The following is a 24,465-nucleotide window of genomic DNA, read 5'->3' as shown; positions in this document are numbered from 1 at the left end:
CCCCAAAACACCAGGCCACCATGCTAATACGGCTAAACTCAACCCTCCTAAAAGGAACAGGCGTTTTCAGGCCGGGAAGCGGAAGTGCCACATCACGAGGATGTTAAACAAGGCTACCGCGAGAAAAGGGGGGGCCACAACCGCCTCCTCCGCACAGGGGCACAGTAGTCTTGCCCATTAGATGCTCGACAAGCCCCCAGAGAAAAGCTTTTAATGGAAGAAATGCCGAAGCAAAGAGAGCTGGAAAGTGCTCTCATCATCGCGTCCCCGTGGGGATCAGAGCCAGAGACATCTCAGGGAAAGAAAGGCACGTGTCGGCTCTTCGGAAGGAAAGGCACGTGCCGGCACTTCCGGAAGACGGGCATCGGCGCGAGCTTTAGCGCGGGCACGAGACAGCGGCTAATGTGCGTGTAGCTTGGTACAGGTTTGACTCACTGAACCCAAGGAGGCGGGTTGGTGTCCATTATTACCCACCCAAACCGGGATTATGGGCACGGAGAGCCATGGGCAGCTTCGAGGAAGCAGCCCCATATTGGGGATGAGGACGGGTTTCCGCTCCGGGCAAGGCTGAGAGTGAGGGGCAACCCCAAATGAAAATAAAACAATACTTTAAACTATATGAGGCTCGTGTTTATTGCACGGTGATTGCTTTTTGGACAAAGCCTAGTCAAAGCTGCCTGATGGAGCATCAACTTATAACAATATCAGAAAAGGGCAGTGAATGTTTGCTATCCTTCCCCCAGAGTGCCCTCTGCGCCTGCTACTAAGGTTCCACGAAGAAAGAAACATCCCCATCATTTCAAATAATGTTCACTATTCTACAATCTAATATGCATTTAAAAATTGACCTTTAAAGCATTTGATTTTTCTCTCCGGCTTAACAGTAGTTAAAGCAAAAATTCTGCACAACAGGTAAAAATATGATGCTAGGCAAAGAGGATGCACCAGTCGTGCAGGTGTGGAGAGAGAGAGTGCTTGAGCCGTTATCCACGTTCTACTTTTTATCCTCCAGAAATAGACATGAATCAGGAGGTGTGTAGCCAACAAATCAAAAAGACAGTATACGTTTTCTTCCTAACCATCAGATCTTTGGGGAAATATTTTGAAGCAAACACAAATGTTCCCAAAGTAACTGAAAATGACACCAATTCACTCTAGTGTTGCTAGGTTTACGGTCAATCGTGTACCTTGCAAGAGGGCTTTAATTGTCCTGTTCTGATATGACGCCTTTATCTGAAAGAAGTCTTACCTCCGTTGTCACTTATATGTGTCAACGACTGCCTTGAACTTCTGCACATTCAATCCTCAACCCAATGAAAATGTATCACCGTCAGAAATGTATTCTACCATCAAAGGTTCATTTATAACACGGCCCCACACTGTACCGAGGAAGCAGGCTGTCCTTTGTAAACCACTGTATTTACAAGGTACACGTTGTTTTTTGAAGCTTCTATTTTTTCTCATTAAAAATCCCTTGAGGCTTGTAAAAATGAGACTGATTTCAAAACATCTTTGCAACTTTTTTTTCTCTCTCTCTCTCCTAGTGGCGGGGTTCTGCTATACTAGATTTATGATTTATGTAACCCGAAGAATAGATTTGGAAGATATTTAACTTTTTTGCAAAATGTTACTGGCCAGACAATTGCAATTAATAGGACGAAAAACACGCCCTGGGACATCAACAGGTTTACAAAACCGTACTCAGGATGTGCTCCCACTGTACGTCAATCTGTGACCCTCGCTGACCATCACCATAAACCATCCTAATGCACACAACCCTTTGCCCCTGAACTGCTCATTATCCTGGACACCCAGTCTCCTTAAGATCCATGTCTTCCAGTACTCCCTCGCTGCACATCTCCCAGAGCACCCATGAGGCCAATCTTTCGATGCTACCCTGAGGCATGTGCACCCAGTGACCCTAAGAGAAAAATCTTTAATCCACGCACATTACCCCACAGGTGAGTACCATGCAGGTAAGTAGCAGGCATGTCCATTTTTGGTACTTTACCCAGGGGAACTTTACCATACAGGTAAGTATTTCTTATGAAGTTATATAATGTAAATCATATCATTTTGAAAGTGGTTATTTAAGGGTTAAGGGATGGGTATGTGAAGGTAGAGGAAAAGGCGGGTAAGAGGTTTTTAGGGGTTAGAGTTGAGTAGTAGTAAACCGAGATAAGGGATTTTTAGGGTTCAGGGACGAGTAGTGGTAAAGGGATGTACGTTCTTTTTTTAATTCAGGGACAGGAAGTGGTAAAATGAAGTAAGAGATATTTAGGGTTTAGATGCATGTAGAGGTAAAGTGAGATGAGGTTTATTTTAGGATTCTGGGGTAGATAACTAAAGGTAAAGTTTGTTAGGGTGCAGTACCATGTGGAGGTAAAGAGATAAGGGGGATTTTAGGATTCTGGGGTAGGTAAAGGGAGGTAAGGGTTCAAGGGGTAAAGGTAAGTACAGGTTTTTTTTTAAAAAAGGGGGTTTGTGGAGATTTGTGAGGAAATTAAAGTAAAAAGGTGGGGTTTGGGTAGTGATAGATAGATAGATAGATAGATAGATAGATAGATAGATAGATAGATAGATGGAGAGATAGATAGATAGATAGATAGATATGTAAGACAATTTATTGCATGTGTTGTAAAGCCCTACATTGCATTAGGGACGACGCCTGGTGGCCGCCTGCCCTGGGCTACGCACCCAAGCCAACGGACCATGCACGCAACCTGGGCTTCATCCTAGACTCCTCCCTCACGATGACCAAACAAGTCAACGCCGTCACGTCATCCTGCTTCAACACCCTGCGCATGCTCCGAAAGATCTTCTGTTGGATCCCCACCGACACCAGGAAAACGGTCACCCAAGCCGTCGTCACCAGCCGACTGGACTACGGAAACACCCTCTATGCTGGTACCACAGCCAAACTACAGAAAAGACTCCAGCGCGTACAGAACGCCTCAGCACGACTTATCCTGGACACCCCCGCTTCAGCCACATCTCTCCCCAGCTGAGAGACCTGCACAGGCTCCCCATCAGCAAGAGGATCATGTTCAGACTCCTCACCCACGCACACAAGGCTCTTCACGACATGGGACCGACATACCTCAACAACCGCCTCACATTCTACACGCCCACCCGCCAGCCTCGCCCTCGCCACAGTCCCACGCATCCGCAAGACCACCGCCGGAGGAAGATCCTTCTCCTACCTGGCAGCCAAGACATGGAACTCCCTCCCCACCCACCTACGACTGACCCAGAACCATCTTTCCTTCAGGAAACAGCTCAAGACCTGGCTCTTCGAACAATAGCGGACCTCCCCCCCGCTCCTTGAGACCCGACGGGTGAGTAGCGCGCTCTACAAATTATGTGATTGACTGATTGATTGATTACAGAGCATTTTAAAGACCAGCGTAATGTAATATCCCAAGGGTAAAAGCTTGTGGGGTAAAACCCTGCATTGTAAAGTGTGATATTTAAGGCAAACTGCCTATTTGCCTCTTTAATGTGTCCTATGTTTTTCACACTTCGTTAATTTTTAGGGACATCTGTTCTGACAGCTGCTTTGTAATGGATGGTGTTTTATATCATGCAAAGCTGCATTTGGACTTCTGGCTGTGGTCAGAATGGGAGACTTAAAAATTAGCATATTAAATTAGGAATACTGGGGTGGGATTAAGCACGTGCGCTACAATAACAATGAGACAAAATCTATCCAAACTAAAGATCTTAAACAGAATGGACTAAGTCCCTTTCACATCACATACCGATCTTGTCAGAAATTAAATTGGCCACAAATATATGCTAATGGAACTGTAGCTTGTTTTGGTACATGTTTAGAAACTGTAACTATCAGACACAAACATCTTAATTACATGCCTTAACTCTCTGAACTGTTTTTTAATGTCTTCCCTTAGAAATAAGTTACAATTCGGGAATGTTCGCCGTCTGTATGACTGATTTCCATAGGATCGATGGAAAACAAATTAAAATATTGCTATATTTGGAGACCACCAAAAGAAAATGCACTTCACACTTTAATACCATTCCTTCAGGCCCCATCCGACACAAGTGGTGGGTACAATTCTCATATTCACCTATTATAATGCTGTTGTTACGAGGGGCTTTGCCCCCCTCCCCTAAAAAAGCATACACTACTGGCCATGATTCTGACTCGAAGAAGCAGTCCGGAGGATCATTAAAATCCCGATGAAGGAAAAGGGATGAGTAAACATATCCAAACTAAGGAGGCTGGATTAGTGCCGTTACAAACTTTGGGATTGAAGCAGTGTGAATGGCTGGTGACAAAATTAAAGCTAAAGAGAGGAACTGGGGATCATACCCAATCTAAGGAGTGGGGATTGGGATCATGCCTACCCTAGGGCAATGGAAAGTGGACATTACAATCAACATTAGGAAAGGGATGTGCCTATCGTAACCAATCTAAGTATCCAGTGAGAAAGAGTCAGAGAAGAATCCAAAGCAAAAACAAAATTATTAGCAGATTAAGAAAAAGCAGCAGCAAAGTCAATAGGTTTTGCCCACGCCCGATCTATTGGCTTTGTCAAGGTTTTTTGTACATGTTACACAGCAGCTGTGCAATATGTGTAAAAACAGTGGAACAACACTGGCCACAGCAAGGAAGCTGGATTTGTCCATGCGCCATGGCAGGGGCACACACAAAGCCCAAGGAAGAAGCAGTATGGAGAAGGAGGCTCTGACCAATAAAAAGCAAGGAAACGAGTTTGACGTCGGAGCCAATCAATGCTAAGTAACAGGTGGGCTTTAAGCTTTTTAGTATTGTTTGCTAAAGATTTCATAAGCCCCACACAAGCGATGTGCAGGTGAAACCAAAAAAGAAAGGCAAGTATTAAAAAAAAAAAAGCTTAGAAATGTGGGAAAAGGGCAGAGGGAGAAAAACGTAAAACTGTTTTTTAGGATTAAATGCAAGAAATGAGAGACCATCCAAACAGCAACCAAGTAAGCAGAACTATTAGCCTCAAGAGGAAAAAAGAGAAGAAAACAAAAATGACATTTGGGAATCATCTGCTTAAAAATTATTTTCCACCACCAAACCTGCCTCACCTGCCAACATTTTTCCATAGTAAAAATATATTACCAAAATGGAAATAAACTCATCATAGGATAGCTTCTCCCCATAAAATCTCAGTCTTGGGGAGAGGATGTAGCCTTACAACTAGAGTGGTCGACCCCGAAGCTGGATAACCTGGTTTGAGTCTCGGCAGGGATGCTCAACATCCTTTGATTCTGGGCAAATCACTTAATCTTCCCATGCCTAACAAAAATGAATGTGTCCATCGTGAACGAAATTGGTGCTCATGTAAAGAGCTCTGATACCTGATATTTTCGGGTCTCGTTCGCGCTATATAAAACTCTAAAAAATAAAAATAACTGGGGAATCAACAATTGCTACCAGCAAGAAGCACACAAACCATTAAACAATCTGTACCATTTCAAGTAGTATGCAGGACTCTGCGCAGAGAGATCATCTCAGGCCTAATTGCAAACCCGCAATAGAAGTAAGGTGCTCAGCGCATCTCCTCCCCTTCTGACTCACGAACCCAATGCATCAAACAAGACAAGTGGCCCATAATATAATGAAGACCTTTCAAATATGACTCTTCATGCTTGCAACTAACAACTTCAAAACAGATTTATGAACCCAATAGTGAAAGGCTACAAAAATACCATCCTCCGTTTGGTATGCTGTCTAGCAATAGCTGCTTTAAAATGTCAATGCACAAAAGAACTGCTTGGTGCATTCGACATTTCAGGAAAGGTAATCTGCCAGTAAATCTAAAAAACATACTGAAAAGAGAACAAGATGTCTGATGCAGCTCTACCAACCCTACGGAAGGCCAGAATTTTCAAAATCAGTTCCAAAGTACAAAGCCACACTAGCACTCTCACCCATGTGGTGAAGGCTTCTTCTGAACAAGCAACTAACTATATGGAATTTGGGGATTTTATTAAATAAAAAAATCATCCTCAACAAAATGTACTCTAAATTGCCAACCATCATCATAACTTGCTACCTAATAAGGTTGGATTAGTCTAATTTCTTCTCCGTATTTGAAGGTCTACCTAAAATCCTAAAAACAAAAAACTGACAATCTATGTTGATTATCTAATTCCAACCAAAACCATAAAAGTCTCCTTAAGAATATTTATCGATATATGGAACAAATAACTTAACCCCCTATGTTTTTAAATTAATTTTTATTAATGCCTGCCAACAAGAAATACAAAAGAAAGTAAAAACACAAAGTCTGATATGATCATTAACTACCATCCAAAAAGCAGACAAACTTTCTAAGTCAAAACTATAAGCATTGCCACTCAACCATCCAAAACGTCACAAATAGCAATTTCCAGGCATTGCATCAATCAGGATACTGCCCAAGGTGTAGCATAGATCACCCAAATTAAAAAAACGGAACATTTGCTGTGTACTTAATGAGGGAAACATCCATCTTCTCAACCATTCGGATCTCTTAGCAGCCTTAGCATTGACCGATTAAAGGAAACACACCGCCTGAACTACAACATGGGCTTACAAAATAAAGCAGTGGATTTATTCTTTCCTTTCCTGGCCAACAAATAGTTAGGATTCAAATAGCATTCTCTAAACTCAGCCAGTTGTCACAAGACAATCACAGGGCTCTATTCCAAGTCCTTTGCGACTTCTTCCTAGAGCCACTGAGAATTCTGATGAAGGATAAAGATCTCACTATCCACCAGAGCTTAGACAACACCTAAGGACATCAAGCAACTCTGGACTTTCCTCTCCTAGATCAAATCCTGGATGGCCAGCAACTCTTCAGGCTGCACCCTTACAAACGATTTCTTGAAAGTTTCCAAATCTCCATACAAATCGTTAATCTTCAGCCTATATTTTTCCTACGAAGGAAACAACCACCACATTTACAGATAAAATCTCTAGGATTAGATCTGGACTAACACTAAAGTCTTAACCTCAGAGGAAATATACAGATCAAACGGGCAAAGTTGCAGTTGTAAATTATCAAAAAGATCAAAGATTTCAACTTTTGCACCCCCCTCCCAGAGTTTTAAAAAGCACAAACTTGACCAGAGGGTATCAGAGTGCTTTACATGAGAACCAGTAGCGTTACATAAAGACACCTTAATTTTTGTTAGGCACCGGGAGATTACGTGATTTCCCCATAATCACACAATGTTGAGGGTCTTCGCAGAGACTCGAACCTGGCTCCCCAGATTTGAAGTCGACCGCCCTAGCCTTTAGGCCACATCCTCTCCTACAAGCTACAGATCTGTGATGCAGTCGGTTAAGCATGCCATCTTGAAATCTGGCCATTCTAGAAGAGAACCTGTCTGCAGCTGCCGGCCTGGCAACAAACTTAAGAAGTGTATCCCATTACTTTTAACATTACAGACACGTTAAAAGCCCAATGGAGACCACAATAACATGCAAAACGGCTGGTCTCACTCACAAAAATATACACCTCTGTTATTGCGTACCTAACTGACAAATGAATATTCCAAATAATTCAAATTCAAAGGCGCAAAAAGATTCTAAACTCAGAATTGAAAAACTGAGAACGTCGGGACTTCTCACAAAATCCCACTCAGGATCTGCCACCTCAATTTGGGACTTATTAAGACCAATCCAATCATCTCTGATGCAAATCTTAGGAAAGCATTACATCCTGCATTCTTCTCGTCACTCCCTCTCTTCCTCTACACGGACTTGTGTATCCAATTCCCAATTCCTTCCACTATTACACCTCATGCTCTCATGAATCTAATTTGTTTTATGTTTATTATGATTTCCTGGTAAATGTGTGGACCAACTGTGGCTTTGTCAACCCAATAGCTATAAAGTGATTTGAGACTTATTAAGATAAAGTATGTACTTAATACAACTAAATAAAACATTTAAAACATCTCTGAAAAAAAATGAACAATATTACAGACGGAACTTTGGCAATGCAGGCCTGAGGGCATGCCACAGCCTTACTCAGCCCATTGAAAGCCAAATTCGTGCCATTGGGAGACCGATCCTGATCGGAAAAGTATGATCACGTCTCTCAAACACCTCTGCATTACACTGGCTTCCTACTGAGGCCAGAACTAAGGTCAAACTGGAATCCCTTACATTTTAGCATGCACTCGTACCTCAAAGGCCTACTCATAGTCTGGTGGCAAATGAGGATTACGAAGCAAGAATGCACTCATACTCGAAAGTCCTCGATTCCGAATCTCCCACCAACCATTTTCAGGGCCTGCCCCCACCCTTTGGAACTCTCTCCCTAGCTAAAGAGTTATCTATTTAAATAAGATCTTCTACCACAACACTAGCATGATTATTTTGGGGAGTTTATTTTACACACCGAAGACGGGCATGATGAGCTAATCAACATTTGAATGAATAAAATGCTGTCCTCCACTCAAAGCCCGTTAGTAACAGAATATGGGCAACTGAAGTGAAGGACGACGGAAGTGGCATGTGAAATGATTACGTAAGTCTTGCAAAAAGAAAAAACGCCTTCACTTCCGACAATGAGCTTTGCCGGGGGCAATGTGAAGAATGAAACCCAGGGAAGCTCAAGGCAAGATGCCTCTCCTCCTCTGTATAAAATATGCAAAGATGTCTCAAATGGCCCTAAAGCACCACAGGCATTATGTCTTTTCTCTTGTAAAAAGTGGGTCAGTAGCAGGGCTTTTGAATACAAGTGAATTCTTTTTATTACAGAAAGGGTACATGTAAGAAAAGAAATCTGCCTGTATACAGACTCCGCCTTTCTTCTCCTTGGCCCAGATGGATTGCGATTCACTGTAATTTTATCATAAGCTGGATCGCTCTACAATTTCCACGTCTTTTTATGAACTGGTTATTTGGGAATGTAGCTAAGCATTGAAACAGGCAGAGTTATAAACTGCCTTGTGTGCCACTTTTAGGATGGGTGGTTTACCAGTAGATATTCTGGCACAAACAAAAGACCATGAAAAAAATGTCATGCTTAGGGTTGTTTGCAAGTTGTGTTAAGCGTCGACTTTTCCGAAATGACGGAGCAGCATAGCCCCACTGCTTGGCTCAGAGCCACCAAATGAAAAATAGAACGATGTTGTAGCATCATGTATTTATGTGAGCCAGCACTGTAAGGTGGGACAAGGCCGAGGCATGGGAAGAGGAGTGCTCTTTGGGCGGACCTAAATACACAAGCACTTAGATTTCTCCAGCCCAGCTGCATTGCGCAGCCAGGCTGCAGAAACCCCACAGACTCCCTGACCTGAAAGGGGCCTCTTTTCAGCCTGCTCAGGCCAATCCCTGCACTGCTTTCTTAGAATAGCAGTGCGGGGATTGGATTGGACTCTGTCACAGAAGCTGACAGGAAGAGAAGAGGAAGCATGACGCAGGAGGCGAGGCGATCGTAGGCTTCAGGTAAGTTCTTGTTTTTAAATTAATATTTTATTACTAACATAACCCCCACCAGCAACCCCTCACGCGTCCCCTCCACCCTTTGTTTGTGGCGGCCACCACTGGTTGTGCTATGGATTTTTTTCATATAGTTCATAAGCACCGTTAACTCTTTCCCTGTGGTACTCTTGTTTTCACAAAATGGATTCTTAGTTTACAACACTAAAGAAGCTGAAAAAAAGCTAGTCTAGACGTACCTGTACAGTTATTAGGTGTTCGTGTCCTCCCCAGGGTAACACTTTAGCTAGCACAAGACAATGCAGGAGCAAGAATGTTGTACAATATCAAGAAGAGTAGTGGGTACAATGGCACTGTTCATGGTGTAGTTGACATATTAGTAGCTAAGGATGCTCATTAAGGAGAACCGTGGTCATTGTAAAATTGTCAGTGGAGACTAAGCTGTGCAAATCGGTGCCACAGTTTTTATTGTATTAGATACGACTTGAGTAGCTAGATTTTCAGTTTATTTCCACAAAAGACCAGGTCTGTAGCTAATCATAGTTGGCAGTGAAATAGGTAAGGAGAAAAGTACCTATACCAATAGTTTTGTCACTCGCATCTAGTCTAGAAGTTTATGTTTTAAGCTGTTGGCTGTGGGCAGATCTATAATCAACCGTTACATTCCCAGTGCAGTGAGACTGCATCAGCTCCAATACATGCCAAGCCTACCCAGGAGCGAAGCTGTCCGCATACAAAAGCCCTACTGTCATGTTACTAAGAACTTACAGTGGGATTAAAGTCCACCCTTCGCTTAGCACTGGTTGACTTTAATGTCACATCCATTTGCTTCCTGATGGCTTGCCTTGTCCATATTGTGCAGGTCCCTTCCCTGGAGCATACCCTCTTTACGTGTATACTTCCACGGCTCACTTTTAGGGAAATACTTTTTTCTTAAGCACTTTGTTTTCCAGCTGTCTCCCTCATGTTCTTCTTTACCCCCACACTATATTGCTATCTCTTCCGCCAATGTGTTTTTCTCTACCCCACAGTGAGTTGTCCTCGCCCATGCATTTTTCCCTTTGTCAACATGTTGTTCTCAACTAATGAGTTTCTCCCTGAAGCTCCTTGGCGTCCCTACTCAAGTGAGCTTCTCTGTCCCTTTCCCCGACGCGCTCCTCCATTGCGATCACTTTCTCCAGTCATTTTGGTTTTAATTTCAGATTTTTTTTGGGGGAGGGGGAGCAGAAAGCACACTGCTGCTGGGCCTTCCACTTTAGAAATAAAAGCACTTTTGCATTGATTCAATTTCCTATATTTTTTTTAGCTCTGGCCTAAGCTATCCTGTTAGGGATGCTGGGCGTGATTATAGTAAGGCTTTCAAAAGTGTACCCAAAGTGCGGATCGGGTACAGTGCATGTGAGCACCACCATGCGCACCCCCTCACCCCTTGCTCGCCAAAGTCCCTCCCACCCTTCCTTTGATCTCCGCCGCGAGTTCTCACAGGCTCCTCACCGCCCCCTTCCTTTAATGGCCCCCCTCCCCCAGCACAGAGTGCGCATCACTTGTTGCATGCATGTTTCGGACGCAGACCCTGACATTTGGAACCCTTGTTGCTTTCACACTCCAGAAAACCCCGCAATAAAACTTTCTGTTGTGAGGTGTGTGTTCGTTAAGTTAGTAAAACAACAATACAGATGCAGTTCACTTTAATGTACAAAATGCCCTTCGGTGAGCGGTGATTTATAGACACTTTCATATTTGGACCTCTTGGGTGGCGTGACCTTGTCCGGCGCCACTCCGACGGTCCTGGCGGCGCTGCGGACCCCGTCGCCGGGCTTACCTTCTCTGCTGCTTGGGCCTCCACCTTGGTTGGGAGCTTGATATCACCCACTCCCAGCACGTCGTGCATGTACTTGCTCACAAACTGCTCCATCTGCTTCACCTCGCCGGGGGAACACTCGTGGCATTTCGAGGGGTCCTGGTCGTGAGCTGGCAGCTGCTCCACCAACTGCTTCTTCCTGTACTGCACGCCCTCCGAGCCGGCCACCGGCAAGAGGATGAGCAGCAGTCAGAGAGTGCGTGCCATGTCACACACAACACCTCGGAGCAGGCACATTTACAGTGCGGACCAGAAGACGTGCCAGGCCGCTCCCATCAGCAGCAAACACACTCATGTTAGCATTAATGGAGACAAGTTCAACCAATCAAAATGGATTTTTATACAGACTTTACTAACTCACTTTTAATCATATACAAGGTGGAAAGTGCTCACAAGCCAGCGATGTGAAATGAATTACATCAATTGTATTACATTAGTGCTTTCCAAATCTTTGAACGGCCAAAGTGTGTAATAAGCCAGCAGACTGCAACAAAGTGTGTTCTAGTACAAAAGAACAAACAGCCACTGAAATTCGAGAGGTCTAGGACTTGAGCGTGTTTCTATTAACGGAAATACAGAAATGTCATTCCCACACTCTAAACACAGAAAGAGTACACCAGAGTGACCTAACCGCACCTCAACATTAAAAACACAAATTCATTCTCTCTCTCTCTCTCTCATTCTCTCTCCCTCTCTCCCTCCCCTTAAAGCTCTAACCCCACCTAATACTTCGGGGACAACTCTGTTATCCTGGGCTATCAGTTAATCTCCTGAAGGTTAAATGTGCTCGGTAGACCTGCCAAAAAACTGTGAGTGCTTACAAACAGGACACATCTCAGTATTTAGAAATCTTCTGATTTTATTTTAAGCCAGCATTTAAGGTGTATTCACAGCATGGGGAAAAATTCAAAGCTCAAACTTGGTGTTGTAGAACGAAACAGCCAATATCATCTATGCCACGACTCATCTTGGCCATAAAGCATGTAAACACAAAAAAGACGTGTTTAAATTGGAAATTATATTGTGGGATATAAAAATAAAATCATTACACAAACATTGGTAAGAAAAAGATCAGGCGGTTAATAGGTAAGAAAGATAAGGGTTAGGTATAATAAAGAAAATAGCATTGAAGTACAATAAAAATGTTAAAAGAAAGGTGTAATGGGCAAATCCCCCATAAACGTAACCAGCATTGGCATAGCCAATAGGTCTCGCCTTTGGGACCTTATAAGTGTTTAGCCATGCAACAGTTAATGTTGTTGCAGTAGGGATATTGTGCTGCATAACTAAATGCTTATGATGTCCCAAAGGCGAGACCTATTGGCTATGCCAATGTTTGTTTCATTTCGCGGCCACAGCTGCCCCGGCCCAACTTTCTCCATACCCAGTCCATGACCGTCGAGTTATTTACATACCAGGTCTGACCCTGGCTCAGCTCTAAAATTTGCTGGGTTGTCGACCTCTGTTCATATCTAAGGATAGCTGCATTTTTATCAATATTCCTTTCAATGAAGATCAGATGGGAGTACACACAGAGCAGCTCTCCGGGCCCAATCTGAGCACAAGCACTAACCAAGCAAACAATGTGTCTGAGACGTACCCTGTTACATGTGTTGTTACTCCCTAGGTTTTAATTACAGCCTCAAGGCATTATTTTATTAAAAGGCTTCAGGCAGGACACACACTTGGTCCTAAGCTAGACTGGCAGTGGTTACTAAACTCACTAGAACAGCTCAGATTTATATTAATTGCATTTATATAGCGCTTACTACTCCTGGCAAAGTATCAAATTACACTACTCAGGAACCCATAAAGGATTAGTGTTGAATTAATTTAACCGCATGAGCGCTAGCGGGTTTTCCCGCTTCGCGCTGAAATTTCAAAATCGCGGCTTTCGTGACAAAGCCAGCTCGTCATGCGCGCAGCGCAGGTAACGCCCATGATGAGCTGGCTTTGTCATCCGCATCGAAGGGGATAGTGAAATATGAAAGTAATTTGAGTGGTGAACAGGTTAGTCAGTTATTTGGATTTAGAAGGATAGCCGAGGGATAGAAGAGGGAAAAATGTTTGCATTTATACAGCTCTTGTGACTCCTGAAGGGGTGTTGAAGGGCTTTTTTTTTTTAGCAAGTAGCACGCTACTCCGGAACACATAAAGGATTAGTGGTGAATTAGTATAGTGAAGTATGAAGGTAATTTAAGTGGTGGATAAAAGTCAGTTATTTAGATTGAGAAGGGTAGCGGAAGTACAGAAAAGGGAAAAAGGGTTTGCATTTATATAGCGCTGATTACCCCTAATGGGGCGTTGAAGCACTTTCTTGGCGAGTAGCACGCTACACTGGAACCCATAAGGATTAGTTTGAATTAGTATAGTGAAATGTGAAAGTAATTTGAGTGGCGGATATTAATTGGTTATGAGACCATCTTAAATTTCCCTTCATCAGCTCCACACAGAGTTCAACCTAATCCGAAATTAATGTAATAATTATTTTGTCAAATTTTAAAGCTACTAATTGTATATATGCTATTTGAATGTACTCGCAGTACAGTCTTTCATGCAATGCATTATGGGTAGGATGGATTTACCATATCTTCTGCAGTACCGCCAGTGACCAAAAGAGGTCCCCTTTTGGCCACATATGGCTAGGTAAAAAACACTGGAATTTAGAATACCAATAACTCCAACTTTGTAGACATGCAGTGATGGTGCTTTGCTCGCTAGGGGCCTCTAGGAGCAGCTTGTGGTACTGCACCTAGACATGCAGTGCTAGTGCCTTGCACACTAGGGACCTCTTGGAGCAGGTTGCGTTACTGCACCTAGAAATGCAGGGCTTGTGCCTTGCTCACTAGGGATCTCTAGGAGCAGCTGGCGGTACTGAACTGAGACATACAATGCTGGTTCCTGGCTCACTACGCAAGCATTTGCAATGCACTAGGTCTCGCATTACTGAAAGTTATGAGCTATTGGCGTTGCATTGTTATTTGCAAGGCCAATACCTCAAACTATCAGTAAAGTGAGACCTACTGAATTGGAAAAGCTTGTTTGCTTTTAATATGGGGCTGCGCCTCTCCCAACAAAAAACTTAAGGAAAAAGCAAGCTAAAAGAAAATAAGCATTAACAAAACCAAAAGGCTAGCAGCAAATGCCAGATCGACTGGCTTTACAAATGATTGTTTTGTAGTTTAATGATTGCAAGTATAAGCTGCTTTGTCTACAGATCAAGAGTGCCACATGGGACTGTCAAATATTTTGCAAGATAGGATAATCAAGACTGATAACTCGAATAAGAAATGGGTCTATTTTGCGGAGAGGCAGTGCACGGTCTGTGGGACTGGGTTAATGTGGTCTGACTGGTGAGCAATTAATGCCATGCTGGCAAGCTGCTGTCTGCAGCTCTATCATGAATGGGCGGGTTTCTAAAGCACCATCGCAATCAACACTCCGGGACAATGAAGCCTGTTCTGCGCTTTGGAAGTTCGAGTGTAGTGTACGTAACTATTATTTGTAAGATCGCCACCTTCCATCCTTTCGTGCAGAGGTCTAGTAAGACAACAAGGAAGTACAACTACACAGCTTAGGAACGTTGGGGGGACTCGTCAATGTCATGGGTGCCTGTCTAATAGCCAAGAATCTATGCCATTCGCTTTACAGCAGCTGACAGATTAAGGACACTTTGGGCAAGTGCCTTACGGCGCTAAAAGGTCTCAAATGAAGTCTTGGTGCTGGGGCTAAGGGCGTTTCTGAACGGCAAAGTATGTTTTTGCCTAGGCTTTGAAAATCACTGCACCAGATCAAAGGACATAGCGATGCCGGGCACACTGCAGACCTTCCATTGCCTCGGCTGAGAGTAGAGAAAGTCAAGCCGGTTGAGGTGTCTATTAAAAATAAATTTGCGTCACTCATTCATCGACCGGCACGCACATAAAACACCGTAGTGACTGGAGGGACTTCGAAGAATTACGCCTGCCCCCTCCTGCTCCCCCCTTCCCCCGTGTTTTCTCTCGTCGGAACTTCAGCAAGAGAGCACCGCCGGCCCCGGAACATAAAGCACGCCGACATATTGGGAGCATCAGTCTTTCGGAACAGAGGGCCCCCGGCGCCTTCCTTGGCGCGGTCAGTGATCCATTCCTCCCACTACAATGAGGGTACTTTGACAGCCGCGTGGGCCAAGAAATGCCTGCAGCTCCTTCAGATCTGCTAATGGCGGGAAGCTCCTTCTGATGGAGCAAGTGTTAACATTCTCCCGCCTTCTTCTTTCGTTCCTTCGCTCTACCCTTCCTCCTCTTCTCTCCATACTTTGTTCTACCCATCCTCCGCTTCCTTTCTTCTTTTTCATCTTCATTCACTCTTCTCGTTTTCACTACCTGTGCCCGTAATCTGGCCTTGTTACCTGGAAACAACCTGCCGCCGTCCTAAGGTGCACAGGTTGTGGCTGCGGGGCGTATAATGTGTCCAGCAGCTCAACACATAACAGTTTGGGCGTTTGCGCAGCATTTTTATTTTTATTTTCCCTCCCCAGTCCTGCTCCCCACCAATGAACTCCTTACAGGACTTTCAACAGAACATACATCCCTAGTTACCTCTCAGCATATCAAGCACCCCTGCACCAACAGGACCAGGAGCTTTTATTTTTATTTTAAGCAGATTAACCAATTATCTCAATAACACTGGATGTAAGTGCGCTATATTACACAAGGATTGGAGAGACCGACATGGCTAGGTGTTTGGGCCTATTGACTTTGCCAGTGCTGTTTGCCGATGCGTATAAGCATCAGCAGAAAGCATTTTTTGACCATACTATGCAGCATCGAGAAAAAGGGGAAAAAGGGTGGGGAAAAAGGTGCAGTGACACAGTCAGAAGGATTTTAAAGGGGGCATGCTCCAGTCGAAGAACAAACACAAGAAGAGGAAGGCAAGTTATCAAATAAAAAAATAAGCAAATGAGAGCAGCAATAAACCCAGCCATGGTAAGCAATGGGTAAGGGTTGTAAGCCGACTGCAAGTTTTTGGTAAACCAACTAAAAGGATTTCACAACCTGCCAGCCTGTGCTGTCTGGAAGGCAACACCTAAAAAGCAAACATACCTCAGAGGCCTCTTTGAATATGACAAAATTGGTTCCAATACACCTAGGCTGTTTCAGACACGGACAATAACCTTTTTATGTGCCTTAAAACAGTGAAATAATGTTTTGTTGGATATATTTATGACTTGGTAATGAAAATAAACGTGACCCAATAACACGTTCAGCTGCACTTTCCATTGAAAAGAAGGCATCTTTTGATTTGCCTAGAATCTTTGACCCCGTGGATGGACCTGCACAAAATCTGGCAATCCCTTAGGATATTCGGTCAATGCCCAGAATCCAAATTTCAACAAGGTTAGTTCAATACGCTAAGAGTTAAAAGGGGATTGTCGACGGGCATGTTTAAAAAAAGTTGTGTTTTATCATCTGCATGCTCAGCTAACACTGCTGAATGGATTTACATCAAAATTGGCAAAAAAAATACAACTTTAATCAGAAATGGTGCTTTTGTTGGTGTGGTGCAATTCCCATCAATAGTTTTTGAGATATAAGCATTACCAAAACGTACCAGGTAGGATTGAAAAAGTAAACAGTTATATATCTCTGCCATTTAAAGAAATAATTTAATAATAAACGACTCCTGCCAAATCACATTTGAATTTTCTGGAAAATGTGACTGTCTGGAGAAGGGAGTCGGTAGAACTTTGTTTTGCTATCTTGAAAACTGCCAATCGTTTCCAATTTGTGAATTTTGCAAATTGGCAAAAAATTGCACAGCAGTTGGCGGCCATCATGAGATGTATCCGATCCCAAGGGAGTGCTGGGGGTTTGGGTGGGAACCAAACGATGTGGAAAACTCAAGTACATTAATGTGCAATTGCAGGAGGCACCATTTTAACAAGAGGATTTGGCCACCATTTTATGAAAATATTGTGACCGATAAGATTTGCAACTTTTGAGTGGATTTGTAAAACAAAAAGAGAAAGAGTTTGAAAGGCAGGAAGAGAATGGGGGAGAGGCAGAGAAAAATGACACAATGGGGAAGAGCTTTGGTCATTTGCAGCAGGGGTTGGACACCCACAATGGGCTGAGGGCAGGGCCTGGCCGCAGGTGAGGCCCTGCGACCAACCTCTGCTGTGACACTGCAGACCCTGCAGCCAACCCCCTGCGGTGCACATGCAAAGGTGTTCAGCACCTGCAGCAGGTTCGGCACCAAGCCTGGCCGCAGAGCAGGTCTGGTGGCCAACCAGCACTGCAGTATGGCCAAAAGCTGTGTGTAGCAGAGCTGGGAACAAACTGTATTATGAAAAACTGTTTTCAACTGTTTTCTAGTGAATATCTAAGCCATGGTTCTATCTAAAACATGCTAGACCACTGAAATTTGGTACTCAGCGTACACAGAGCATACCATAAATCCCATCACCTGCCATGCACAAAACATCCATTTACAAATGGCACTTGGAAAAAGTAAGCATGGTCAGGTCAGATTTTCAATGCCTACTACCCACCCCCCACCTGTGCACAGCTGAAGGCTATGTGCAGCAGTTGTAGACAACCTCTTAGTGTATTGGGCATATGGCCTAGCCCTTAGGGCAGACCTTGCAGGTAACTTCCACTTCATATGTGATGAGGTATATGCTATCATAGAATTTGGATGTAGTATATCATCAAAAAGTCAACAAAACCCACAATTGATGAGAAATTAGGGTTAGGATTGGTTACAACACATTAACACATAAAAAAAACTTTGTAATCACTTAAAATAACACAAAATGAAGTGATGGTTATAGAATAAAACCTAACGAGCACTGGCAATACCCATAGGTGTTGCTTGAACTGAAAGTGTCTTTTCAGTCACTGGTGGGTTTAAAAACCCATTAAGTTGCTATAAATACACTCTGACATGAATCCTTGCACTCATATTCATCCACTGACTCATTAATTAATGCACCCACTTCTCCATTCACAATACAACAGACACAAACTCAATAAGCATATATACAAGATAAATAACAAAATGTAGAAAAAAGAAAATATACTACCATCTAAACATTGAGGCATATGCTCACAATAAAATATAACATTGTGCATAGCAGCAGACATTCATCTTGCACTACTATTGTACATAATGTATTACTATTTTAAAGTTCCAATATGGCAGCCACATTTACAAGCAGCGTGTTAGCCATCCTGGATCGATAAAACAATGATACACTATGCGCAATATCAAGCCATGATGGATTGTCAGTTAACATCACACTGGTCAGCCATTTTGAAAAGGTATTGTGTCCTAATGGATCATTGCTGTACCAATCAATCCAGGTTAGCCAACATAATGCTTCTAAATGGGATGGACATCTTTAAATGGTAAAACAATGATTCACCATTCTAAGTTGGCTGCTCAGTTTAGAAGCATTGGCTGCATGTGATGTGACAAGCAACCTGCTAGCACCATCTGAGGAGCTGCCGGATGATTTGAAAATACAAAATAAAAAAATGTAGGAAGCAAGAAATGGAAGGGACCTATAAAAGAGAAAAAAATGGAATAATACAGGACTGGCACATAATATAACAAAATACCCATCCACAGGCTTTAACACCGTCCAGTAACAATCTACCTTGAAAATCCTACAGGTTTTTACAGATGCATTTAATAATAACTACATCAGGCTTACAGCCTTCCTTGTGACTTTTCATAACATTCAGATTAGACTTCCCGCACCAGAAATAACATTTTCCAATTAACCAATCACATCCATAGCCTTTAAAAAGTTTCACATTATACTCAACTGAGGCCTAATATATTTATAACCAGCTTACCCACAAAGGGCTCCTCAGGAATGCAGTCCTAAAGTTATAACCATTCACAAAATTACAGTTGGGAAACCAATATATAACTCCTCTAAGAAGGGCTAACAAGGATTTTAGCACTGCAAACAATTACACCCTTAAACACTATTAGTTTTAACAAAGGCTTTTTACAATAAATAAGTCTGGTCTATTGCCTTTGTCACAACATTTCAGACCAAGCAGACAAGATCTATGACCTCAGTCATATCACTTCCCTGTAAACCAACCAAGTCTATATCCATTATCACTGACTTGCCACCAAAACCATCTAAGGCTGGTATACGAAGTGTAATCATTCCCACAAGGCAATCATTGGGCATACAATCCTAAAGTTAAACATATGTTCAGAGTTAAAGTTTGCAAAACATTATACATTCCATCCTTAAAGTGCTAGCAAGGGTTATCAGAGAGAAAATCTTCCAACCCCCCAGGGTTTGTCTACAGTAATCTGCAAGTTTCAGTGTGACAAAATACTGGTCTACAGTCCACTCTTGAAGGTTTACTGGCTTTAGCATATGCGTTTGACAATAAATAGGTCAGACCCACTGCCTTTGGCTTACTTTTTTTTATAATAAGTAGAAGAAACCTTTTCTAATCTGAAGTAACATATTTCAATGAACCAATCATAACCCGTAGCCGTTATCAATGGCTTGTCACCATAACCAACTCATTTACTGTATTGCACATAGGCTTTTACACAAGACCACTTTGCAGCATTCAGTCATAAAATTACAAATATAGAAAAAGTGCAGCTCACAAAACAATATAAAACTATAAAACCTTTAGAGAATTAATATGGATTATCAAAGTGAAAATATTCTATCCCATCATTTGTTAGAAGGGGTGACCTACACCAAGGTCCATGCTTGCTACAGTAATCAGAAACATCTCATGAGTAGAAAGAAACTGGATTATTTGAGTGGGATAACTTCCTACCTCAAGGAATAATTACAACCCTTGTCAGGGTGGACCCTCAAAGGCACTAAATTTACCTGAGCGCATCACACTCGTAGCAATGAGACCGAGCAGACAGGCTTAACTTAGGGCTATGTATAATTATTTATGCAGTTACAAAAATGTAATAAAGATGAAATGCAAAACAACTAAGGAGCATATATGCTAAAGGATTTTTGCGGATTGAAACGGCCTGATTTGAAGAATCGGGCCGTTACTGATCGCAAACAGGCTTTTCCATATGTACATAGCACAAATTAAGATTCAGTAACAAGTTACCAATTTGTATTTAGAGATTCGGTATCAGTATTTAGAAGTGTCGCGTTTAGGGCGTTCCTTCCAAATACCGAATTGCAGCGCTATGTATGAAAATTTTGCGACCGAATTACGGTCACAAAACATTCATTTTTTACCAACACCTCAAGGGTGAATGCAGAAACAAATATTTTTTAACAGCAGACAGGGGTCCAAGTTACTACTACGTACTCTTTAAAAATGAAAAACTTAAATGTTTCATTTTATTTTTTGAAACGCAGCATTTTCTTTTCTTAAGGAAAAAGGCTGCATTGATAAAAAAAAATATTGCTTTATTAAAAGGAATAACAGACATAGTGGTCTGTTGACCCCAGCAGGCCACCATCCCTGTGACCCCAGCAGGCCACCATCACTGTGATGGAAGCAGTTCCTAATGGGTCACAAATTACAACTTACCTCAGTAATATTCACGCTGTACGTCTAAGCCGACCCCATTAGGAATCGCTATTACTAGCTTGTACATTTTGGTACATTAGGAATTAAGATTTCCTAAATGTGATTCACAAGAACTGTAATTAGAAACTCGCAATCCCTAAATTCTGTACATAAGGCCCAAAAAAGCCAAACAGAATTAGAAAACGAAAGTAAAATTTAATAAACAAAATTACACCAAAATTACAAAAATCCAATACAATGAACCAGAGATATGGTTATTTAAAGTTTTAAGTATGACTGCTGTCAAGAAATAAAAAGTGCTAATAATAGTCATGGGTGGTGGTAGTACGGGACCCTGGGGCAATTTCAGAATGGTCATGATAGAACACTGGTCGTATACACCTAGTAGGTTCGGTCTGGTCAAAGACTTGCCTTCAGACTAATTCTTTAAGTCCAAATGAACCAAAGGAGTACATTTCTAAGCCCCCTCCCTCCTAGGACCTCAGGGGAGGTACTTAGAGACTCACAGGGTATCACGCAGAGGCAAACATCAAGTAGAGTCCAGGTCCAGTTGCGACTGATCAGCCGGGCAGTTGCAGGAAAGGTCTTTTGTAGCTTGTTTATCCCTGTAGCTTGAACAGGAGGTCAGCCTTATGGCCACTGGAGTCCTCATTTTTGTCCTGGGTAGAAGAGCAGGAGGTTCCTCAGGTCTCCTCTCAGGTCACAGACAGTCCTCTTCTGTTCTTCCGCAAGTTCAGAAAGTGTTCTGAGGTTGGTGCCTGGAGGTGCCACATTTATGCTTCAAATGGCCTAGTGGGCAGGAATGACTCGTTGGTATTTCCTAACCAATGGGGGAAAAGTTCCTGGAGTGAACCATGCCCACAGTTTCAAGATGGTTAAAGTCTCCTCCCACAAGGAGCATGGGCTTTGGCATCCTGTCCTCTGTCTTTCAAATGCACCCGCAAAGTGTTGTAGGTCAACCCAGAGGACCTAGGGACTGATTAGACAGTCAATCAGGATTAGGCACTGTAATGTCAAAGATATGCTCTCAGTCTCCACCAATCTTATTCTGTAAAGTTCAGAGGAGTCACCGCTGCCCTTTCGGCTCAGCCTATTGTTTGCTCCTGGGAGGCTTATTATATGTTTTTCACACCTATTCAAATGGTGATCTCTGACAGGGAGAAGCTTGAGAGCAAATGCAAATTATCTCCCAGGAACTGCATGCAGAAAAAAGGTAACTGTCTAAAAGGTACTTTCCCCATATATTTATTAAAAAAAATCTGATTTCACCACTGAATTGGATTTTAATAGTTATTAAAAATAGTTCTTAAATTGTCTTTCTAGCTAGTCCCATTCACAAAACACAGTATCAGGATTTCAATTTGTACTCTGGTGTTTTACATAAGACAGCTAAGTCTGCCACAGTGAAAAATTGCTTTTGGGCACTAGCCACTGAAGGGACAGGTTAACATTGAAATTCTATGTGCCCTACTTTTAAATGCCATGCACTCTGCCCTGTGGACTACAAGGCATACAGAGGGCTGACTTATAAATATTTAAAACGTAGGTTTTGATCCATCAAAAGTGTTTATTTTGACAGTTCGAGTCGCATTTTTTACACTGCAAGGGTCAGGCTACTCTGGTAGGCCTGAAGTCATGTTTTAAATGTCACTGTTGTGGATGGCACAATAGGAACAGCAGTCCACAACAGGCCCTCAGTGCACTTTGTACCATTTACTAAGGACTTAAAGGCAAGTTAAATATACCAATTAGGAATATGCCTTGTTTAAAGGGGGAGCACAGGTACTTGACTACTGGTTAGCAGGGGTTACGCAAAGAAAGTTCTAAAACAAGCAAAACTATAGGGTGAAGCAAAAGACAAAAACCAGGGGTGACCACACAGAAAAGGCGGATTTTCTACAAATACGCATCTACAGCAATGTGTATAGTTCATCAATCCTTAAAGGCCAACTGTACTGAGTATAAGGTTCTCGAAAATCAATCATCAGTAAATGCAGTTATAAAATTACAAATTTGTATAAAATTACAATTAGCAAACAATGTAAAGCCCTCACTGAGAGGGCAGAAAAAGGACCCTCACGGTGCAAATTGTCTACCCTACAGGAACTTTCAGAGTGTGTAACAAACTATAAAACTGTGCCTACTATTTTAATCTGTGAGAATCAATATACCATAATGCCCGTCTACAGGATTTAACACAATGCAATACCAATCCATCTTTAAAAGCCCATTAGCTTTATTATCTGCTGTTCACAACAAATAAATCAGGCATATTGCTTTTGTCATACATTTTCATAATATACAGATCTGACATTTGCCCCCTAACAATGAACCAGTTATTATTTATTTGCTTATTTGATTGTCCTGATCACCATTTCATCCCCACCAATGTGGAGCATAACCTTTCCCGCAAAAAAAACCCAGCAGGAATAGCAATTAAAAAATGCAATTATGTTCAGTCTCACAGGTGGCAATGCAATATGCAACCCCTTCCAAAGAAGCCTAAAAAGTATTATACCCAGTCAAATCTTCCACCCTCAGGGTTTACCAATCGAGTAACCAATATAAAAACTCTTGCCTGCTACAGTAATCTGTGAGGATTTATCAAATAAAATGCCTGTCATCTTCACCCCGTGAAATAACAATACTCCCTTAAATATCTATTGGTTTTAACATATATTTTTCACAATAAATATGTCAGACCGGCTGTCTTTATTGTACTTTTCCTAATAAACAGATCAGGACTACAGTTCTGATCATTGGTTTACCACCATAAGCAACTCCGCTTTGCTGTACTCAAGTATCAAAAAATGCAATACAAGCACTCTGTTCAGTGGAAGCACAGAACTTCTGCCCAATCAAATGCTGTACTCAAGTTCATCAACTTGTGGGTGGAATCAAAAGCCATCTTTCAGCAGTGCTTCTCAAAGCTCGTTTTCTTTTGTTCAAATGTTGTCAAGTCAAGCCTACAACTCACTGAGATTTGATAGTTATAGTTAGTTCTGCAAACCAAGCTTCGCACAGCAGCCATGCAATTCTTAACTCACACACCAAATGCAATGCTTGTGACCTCACTATATTGATATCAATAAGTAGCAACATCTAAGAGCAGTGATAGCTCATATCATTTGTCACATGTTAAGAGTGGTCATGAGCATTGCACACGATGCACGTATTTTGGTTTACATGGCTGAAGTGTGTGTTGTGGATTGCAGAGCTAATCCTAACTGGCAAATTTCTCAGGTTTTCCGGTTTTGTTTTCTAACTAGAACATACCTGTAACTGTGGCTGTTTAAGCGAACATATATAATACATAATGGCAACTATGTAATATGGTCCAATACTGCATATGGGGGTTCTGGTGACCCCATAAACAATTAAACTGAAGGCCAAGTGTTTTGTACATGTCAAGAACCCCCAATTAGCAAAATGTGACAATTTTGCACATTATTCATTGTTTACATTTTTATAGTACGTTTGAAAAAGTTACTTTCATCTAAATGCATTTAACAATGGGCACTGATTGCAATCACAATGCTTGCTTATGCTGTGTATACATTTCATGAACACATTTTTTATAAAACAATGGAAAATTGTGAGGTCATTAGATTTTTGCAATTTTGTAGCTGGAG

General features: G+C 42.2%; 1 protein-coding gene and 1 pseudogene across 5 annotated transcripts in view; one reads left to right on the top strand and one right to left on the bottom strand.

Annotated features, from left to right (window-relative positions):
• MRPL11 (mitochondrial ribosomal protein L11) overlaps window positions 1-24,465 on the bottom strand; it is a 712,335-nt gene that overhangs the window by 551,217 nt on the left and 136,653 nt on the right. The gene's annotated exons all lie outside the window — the stretch shown is intronic.
• Window positions 1-24,465, top strand: part of LOC147692268 (transmembrane protein 121 pseudogene) — a 54,371-nt pseudogene that overhangs the window by 22,668 nt on the left and 7,238 nt on the right. The window contains exon 1 of one of the 4 annotated variants that reach the window (XR_015300018.1): window positions 4,637-4,772. The exons of the other annotated variants lie outside the window; for them this stretch is intronic. The product of XR_015300018.1 is annotated as a transmembrane protein 121 pseudogene, transcript variant X2 (transcript). Of the gene's footprint in view, window positions 1-4,636; window positions 4,773-24,465 lie in introns of those variants that run through there. 4 annotated transcript variants of the gene reach the window in all.

Source organism: Lissotriton vulgaris, chromosome 9 (assembly GCF_964263255.1).
Source record: "Lissotriton vulgaris chromosome 9, aLisVul1.2, whole genome shotgun sequence".
In the NCBI taxonomy this organism is placed as follows: domain Eukaryota; kingdom Metazoa; phylum Chordata; class Amphibia; order Caudata; family Salamandridae; genus Lissotriton; species Lissotriton vulgaris.
The sequence above is the reverse complement of the archived record's forward strand: the minus strand, read 5'-3'. Positions and strand labels throughout refer to the sequence as shown.